We start from the raw sequence: 7647 nt of genomic DNA on the forward strand, positions 1-7647 counted from the left end.
AACAACAGTAATAATCATAATGTCATGTATTCAGTAATCAATAAAGAGGACTTTTGAGACTGTAAAGCATTATGCTCGAGGATTAAACAATGATACAAAACAGAACGTCTAAGATTCTGAGAGGATTATTTACTACTATGACACTTCAAACAAGCTTATAGTAGAACTCTTCATTACTCATATTGGAAAACCACACACAAAGAGGTCAATCAGATTATAAAATTGTTATATGCATTACACATTAATTATCTCTATTCGGAGTAATGCAATACTTGTAAATATTCAGGTATTCTGATGATAGCTTTATGTTAAACAACAAATCAAGTTCCTTTCATAGCACAAGTATAGTTTTATACCATACGGTTACGGCTATGAAAGTGCCAAGATTTGACACCAAGGGTTGTTCAAACACAAATCTAGATTAATCATTTTAAACAAGCAAGGTATTAAGATGTGAGCAAGATAATAACAATATAAACGACATGTTACTATCAAGCATTAAAGTCCATGTTGAGTTTATAGACTATACGTATTCTTACCACCATTAGTCTAACCTTTTCACTTGACCATAATAGATTTGCTAAACATAATGAATAGAGAATACAAAACTATAAATAAACAATGAATAGGCAAATGATTATCATAAGTAAAAGAAAGAAATGAAAAGCTGTATAAATCAAGAGATTAACTTAAGACATAAAATCAACTTAACACATTACCAAAAATACAACAGAAAGAGGCAATGATCTGATCTTATCTGAACACCAAGATATTATGCATCGTGCTAAAGCCTCCTTTTTATAGGCAAAATCTGGAACTTATTGATTTGATAGACAATAATTTTGTTGAGGTGGGTGGCAATCCTTTTACTTGGTAACTCGATCCTTACTCTTCTGATTGAACAAACATCATGGGCTAACGTCAGAATTGGAACTCCTTTTACTCAGTGAAAGTTCTACGGGAAATTGTCTGCCGGTCTTTCCTGGGAAAAATTTCTGAGGTGCATTAGGACTTCAGAACTCGCAGATATGGGCTGCTAACATTCTGCCCAAATTCCAGACTCTCCGTTGTTGCTTATTTGGACTTGAGAATCCGGCCCCATCTTTTAAATCATGGACTCTATATCAAGTTTGTTAGCTCAATGTCCCTTATCTTTTCCTATCCATATAAAGTAAATCCTAATACGAGAGTCTACGCTACGAGATTACGTCCCAAATATTGAGACACGTTTCCAGTTTGACTGAACCCAGCCTCACTTTCTCTACAGTTTCACCGGCTCTCTTTTCTTTACAATATCGGTAATTGAATCATCAATCAAGACCTTTGACTTTATCTGATAGGCTTGCATTTTAAGATGAAAATTTTACCATATATTAAGGATCTTATAATATCAGACACTGTTGGTATGTTTAAACATCTTTGGTTTAAGGAGTTTTGATACTTCAAGTGCAAAAGTATGCATATAAACACCTTGATAAAAATCACATTCTTTAAAGTACCTCAATCAATACCTCCTAGCACTTAGAATAAGACATTCACTAAGCTGTTGGTCTGTTGTTAAATTTAGTTATTTTAATTATTTTCTTTCAGTCGTTGGGAGCTTAAAAAAAAAAACATTCAAAACTTTGTTTTTGAGCTAGGGTCCAAAGACTTGTTTGGATCAGGTTATAGGCTTCTTTAATTTACGGGTTTTATCCGCGTCTGTTTTGTATGGGGTCAGTTTCAGCCTCACATGGGTAAAATCGTATTAGGCGTTACTTTTAGAACTATTTAAACGATGTAACAAAATTTCGACAGCATTGATGATTATTTACTTATGAATTTTCACATCTTTAATTTGTGTGTGAGAGTGCACTTGTTTGCATTCTATCAGTTCTGACGAGCTGGAATCTGACGTTTATCCGGAAAATTAACTATGATGGGACCAAGCTAGACAACCACAGCAAGGATCCATTAACATGTTTTCAAAATGGACCGATATGACCTCGTCCAAGAACAAAGACATTGAAAGACGCAGTTGAATTGCATTGGTTTTGAGAGGTTTCCACCAAGGTCAGATTGGAAGGATTCCATTTGGACCTGATTCCAAGAGGAGATCTTTAGTACTCTTATTCCTGTGCAAGAGGCGTCCAATACAGACCTTATTGTAGATGCGGCCATGACGATAATGGCTTTATTTGTTCCTATTTTGTTAGCTTACAGCCCAAGGCTACTGATTGGCTTTCAATTTGATAACATACTTGTTGGTTGTGTGAAGTTAGGATCACCTCCATCCAGGCTTGTTTGGATTAAGTTATGGGCACCTTTTATTTCCTAGGGTTTGGTGGGCTTCAGTTTTTGATGCTGACCTATAAGTAAGAGTCCACATAGAGTAATGGTCCGTTAAGGTTAACTTTTCAGAACTGTTTAAGACTCATGTAGGCCAAAATTTCGGACAGCTTTGTATGCTCTATTGATTAATCTGAAATTTCAATTTTAACGTTGAGAGTGATTCTTGCTTCACATATTCTGTGGCAAGTTCTCGCCTGAACGCGAACTAAATCTGACTTAGTCGACAGATTAACTGGCTTCGTGGTCGTCAGTGTGTCTGAAAGGCTCTACGCATTGCCTCAATAGTGTATGATGCCTTATGGGCGCAGGTAGATGCCATTGGAATGTGGGTCGCACTCATATTCATAGGAGTGCCTAGAGTTTCCGTGCTTTCCGGGCATAGAGACAGGTATCTCAAATCTTTGATTGTGGTGCGTGACCACGGATGGAGATCAACGAGGGCTTCGCATCAAACTGGCTCTCGATGCACAATCATTCTACTCATTTCCAATAGTATTGGTGTGCTTCGGGGCAGGTGTGGTCTATTGTATCGACACTCCATCAGAAGGAACCATATTTTGGATTTCTGGGAATCTCAATCTCGAATCTTGATTGTAGGTGTTGCATGACCATCCTTCGTAGATTACGAGGTTCGCGCTCATAGACCACGCGCCGACAGGGAACACCCCGCACAAACCAACAACATGTGTCCATACTTGGAGGAAGAGGACATGTATTGGAGCATCCAATAACAAGGTGGAAAGGCTGGTTCCGTGCCACTAAGAGATGCAAAACACACGCTTCTCAAATGGTCGTGAATGCCTACACACTAACGGTGGTAAGCACATGCTAGCAATTTTTATTGATTAAAGCAAAAATAATAATTCAGGATAAAAATATCAAATTATCCTCAATGTTTTTGAATTAACCGGTAAACCTATTTGAAAATACCAAGAGTTTTGTAGGTCCAAGGTTCATGTTTTGCTTAATTGCAATGGAAAAGATATTTTTTATTGTATTTTTTTTAAAAAATGATTAACTCAAATACTACATTGGTCAATAACTTTAAATTTTTTAGAAAAGAGTAATTAAATCATTTATCTGTTTAAAAAATTATAAAAAAAACATGTACATTAAATGGCTAATGTGAGCCAGACAAAAAAATAAAAAATATCTCCCACTTAAATTTTTCTTTGATTTTTTAGAAAAAATAAAAACTAAAATCCATTATCATAATAAAATAGTAAAAATATGTGCACATTTTATGAATATATAATCTTGTATTTAGTTTGTTTTTTATATATTAATCAAGTAGTAGTAAATAATTGCGGATTAAGAGAGGTAAAATAAAAATGGACACGGTAATATTATTATATATACATTAAGTGTTTTTCAAGAAAATTTTATTTTTAATTTAAATTAATATATTAATTTAACTATATCATCTTTTTTTTATTTTTGTTAATTTTTTGTTATTTTGTGTTATATATCATTATAAAAAAATATTATTTTAATATATTTTAAATAAATAATGATTATAACATTTTGTGTAACAAAGCTCACTGTAGCTTTTGGATAAAAAAATATTAATATAAAAGGAGAAAGAAAATAATAATAAAACCAAGCACCCGAATCAAAAGAGATTCGGGCAAGGCTATAGACATAGACTCGGGATATGTCGGCCCAGGGTATCGACCGCGTCTCCCAATAAATTTTTTTGTGGCTAGGACTCTGATTAGACCACACATCCATTAAACACATCACACGCCCGCATACCTTTCGATTCCATTATTAATGACCCACCACATATTTTTCAATGTTCGTGGCAAGCATCTCCATCAATAAAGCGACATCGTTCCTTACACAAAAAATACAATATAACCCCCCCCCTCCCCCTCCCTGATCTTCATTCAGACAAAACCAGGAGATTAAAAAAAAAAAAAAAAAAACGATGCGTTTCTTTTCTCGAGGTGATGATGACCAGGTAGATAAGATTACGATGAGTACGATCCCACCCATACGGTGGTGGATACGACATTGCCTTAACGTACGGTCGCCATTCCCACGTCGCAGATGAGACCTGCTATCCAATCAGCTCAAACCGTCCGGTGAAATTGACTACGATCGGGCCCCCAATTACTCCTCTTTACTCTGAGCCATCTGCTTACGCTGATGAAGCTCTTGAAACTGAATACAGCAGCTAGCTCGTCCAAGCCCCCGACCTGGATCCACTTATGGTGGAACCTCAACCGGCATAACGGTTTCCCAGCCTGGAATGAATAGGCCCCTGGATTGGAGTATGAGTCTGATGGCTTATGTGAAGCCGGCCAGTGAGGAGATATGGAAGGAGACCCGAATATCTGAATATGGTCTGGTGGTAATGGCAAGCCTCAAGTGAAGAATATGGATCTGGGTATGGAAGGAGACCCGAAAATGAATATGAGTCTGGTGGGCATGTGAGGCCAAGCGAGTACGGGTCCCTGGTTATGGCGCAGACAAGAATCGGAGTACGGTCTGGGAATGAGAGGCACAGAGTGAGGAATTATGGGATCTGGGGTATGTGAAGGAGAACCCGAGGGCGAATATGAGTCTGGTAGGTATGAGAAGGCCGAGCGAGTCTTGGGACTGGCTATGGGCGCATGAAAAGAGATCGGAGTACGGGTCTGGGTAATGAGAAGCCACAGAGTGATGAATAATGGATCTGGGTATGGCAGGAAGACCGGACTCCTGAATATGGGTCTGGAGTATGATAAGCCAACTGATATGGGTCGGGTTATGGTAGGAAATCGTCCGAAAACTGAATATGGATCTGGGTATGAGAAGCCCAGCCGAATATGGAGGGGGGACTGTGGAATACGGATCCGGGTATGGGAGGAGGCCAGGATCCGAAATGAAGGAAGTGGGTCAAGAGTATGGTTCTCGGTAATGGGAGGAAGGAGAGTTATGGGAAGAGGGAGAAGGGCATGGGGGAAGGAGCCAATATATGAAGCCAAGTTATGGAGATGATTTCACCTAAGAGGTCTAGTTATGCGAGACAGGAGGAAGGAGGAGAGTTATGAGAAGGCCTTCTATGGGAGTCGTCGTAGTGATGAGGAACAACGTAGGAATCGTCCCATAGTAAGTATCGTGAATGGTGGGTGAAGAGGGCTATGGCGCAAAGAGAATATGTAGGGTCTCTCAAATTGTCGGACTTTTTACTTTTTATGCTTATGGTTTTTAATGCAACGTATGATCATTTTCTGTTTCTTGGTAATGTAGGATTTTTGTGTTGCATTTCTTATTTGTGATGTCTTGAGTTGCTGCCTTGTGTTGGATTTTTGGCTTAGCTCTCTTTATGTCTTAGTGATCTAAAACAAGGATTGACGAAAATTAGGAGGAACAATGATGTGGAAGAGTATTGCACTTGACTTCGTTCCACAGGCAGGATATGATTATACTCATAAGTAGGACATTTTTGCATTAGTTTAGTGGATTGTTTCTGATAAAGTTTAGTTTTAAGTTGAGAATAAATTTAAACTTCAAACCGGCGGCTTGGCTTTAAAAACATTTGATTACCAATTCAATTAGTATAACAAATTTAAGTGGTTTCTTAGTATAAGAATTTCATCAGGAAAAACTTGGTAAATGCTTAGTGTATGCACATCCTACAAATACTCCAAGAGAGATTTGTGGTGTTGCTTTTCTGTTTTTGTTTGTTGCTGCTCAGACTTTATGTTCCAGCTTTAATTATATACGTTAGAAGTTCTTACTTGGTTAGCAATACATCAGGATAAGTTAAGAAGGTGCTTGGTCGTGCGCATCCTATGACTGCATCAAGAAGATTTATGGTATTTTTTTTTTTGTTTGTTTTGTCACTGCTTTTGCTCAGTCCCGTGGTGCCAAGCTCAAAATATTTTGCTCCGTCCTGTGGTGCCAAGCTCATAATATTCTAGCCACAATTTCCGTGGGTGAATACATGTTATTTTGAGTTCCCTTTTTATTTTTTCCAGTAATCCTATATAAGCAGAAAAAAATAGAATAAATTATTGCCCTGTGAGGCTGCTACCTACTCCTCATATTTTGTGTTAATCTCTGTAATGTTTTTACTGGTGATGAGAATATGTAATGCATTGCAACATGATGTCTAGTCATTCTACAAACAATTTCACTTATTGTTTGCTTCAAGTCCTGGACCTTCTAGTTTGGAATTGATTATCGAAATGCCCAACATATAGATATTTCCAGCATCACCTGTTTAAAATTAGGAGCACTGAACAGTCACAACTCCGGTAATCTTACATGATTAATACATTGTTTATTGCATTGAGGATCTTAACTTTTTAAGTTTCATTATGAAATTACTATAATGCTTGTCTTCTTGGGGTCTTAGGGGAAAAACAAAATAATCAAATTTCCATTTCTAGTTTACCTGGAGAAGAATACAATGTTTGAGTGCCCATCTCTCTGTGAAATAGAAACTGCTATCAACAAAGTCGTGCATATAAATTTGCCTTTCTTTTCTGGTATCTGTCATTATCTTAATCATATAGTTGAAATTGGCAGGGAGATGACAATTCTGATGATGATGCGGAGAAGAAGAAGCACCACCACCACCACCACCGAAAGAACTATGATGATGAGTGATCAATGAACTGTTAATGGGATTTATGGCACCATTAGCTGCTACTAAATAAAGGGTTTTGTCATATCTCTGCAATCTGTTGTACTTCTGAATAAAATCCCGAACTTAAAAGGGTTGTGGTGTGTGTTCTTTAATCTAGCTTTATGATAATGAAAATTATGTGGTCTGATATGGTGATTTAATCCTTTCCTTTCTGGAATTTCTCCCAGTACAGATGGCTTCTATTGAGTCTCTGCATTCTGTTGTACTTCTGAATAAAATCCCGAACTTAAGGGATGATAATGAAAATTATGTGGTCTGATATGGTGTGGATTTAATATTTTTCTAGCGTTACATTTGGAACGGGGATGGCTGGATGGGATCCCATTTCCTTTCTGAATTTCTCCCAGTTTGGCTTGACCATAAGGGACACTATCGGGATTACATTACATGAGGCGGGGGGGCAACATTAGACTTAAGTTATATTGTACTTGAATATAACTGGAGAGATTGAAACAGTATAGCCCTTGAATTTGTTCTATTTTATAGCCTCACAAATAGCTTGTTTTCCTGGGGGAAGGTGATTTCATAGAAGCTGGGCCATTGCATTCTGGTTAGGCTTCGTCTGTGCTTGGTGATTAGGGTTAGTGGTTTTTATGAAACTACTTTTAAAATTTTTTTAAAATTTTTTTATGTTTTTTTTGTTATTAGAAAAGTTGGTTAATTTTTGAGAAAAA

The 7647-nt window shown here is 37.3% G+C and overlaps 1 pseudogene; it reads left to right on the plus strand.

Moving 5' to 3' along the window:
- Positions 1 to 4261: 4261 nt before the first annotated feature.
- LOC118030171 (uncharacterized) lies at positions 4262 to 7230 on the plus strand (annotated as a pseudogene).
- Positions 7231 to 7647: the final 417 nt, after the last annotated feature.

The sequence above is a fragment of the Populus alba genome, chromosome 4 (assembly GCF_005239225.2).
Source record: "Populus alba chromosome 4, ASM523922v2, whole genome shotgun sequence".
NCBI lineage: Eukaryota > Viridiplantae > Streptophyta > Magnoliopsida > Malpighiales > Salicaceae > Populus > Populus alba.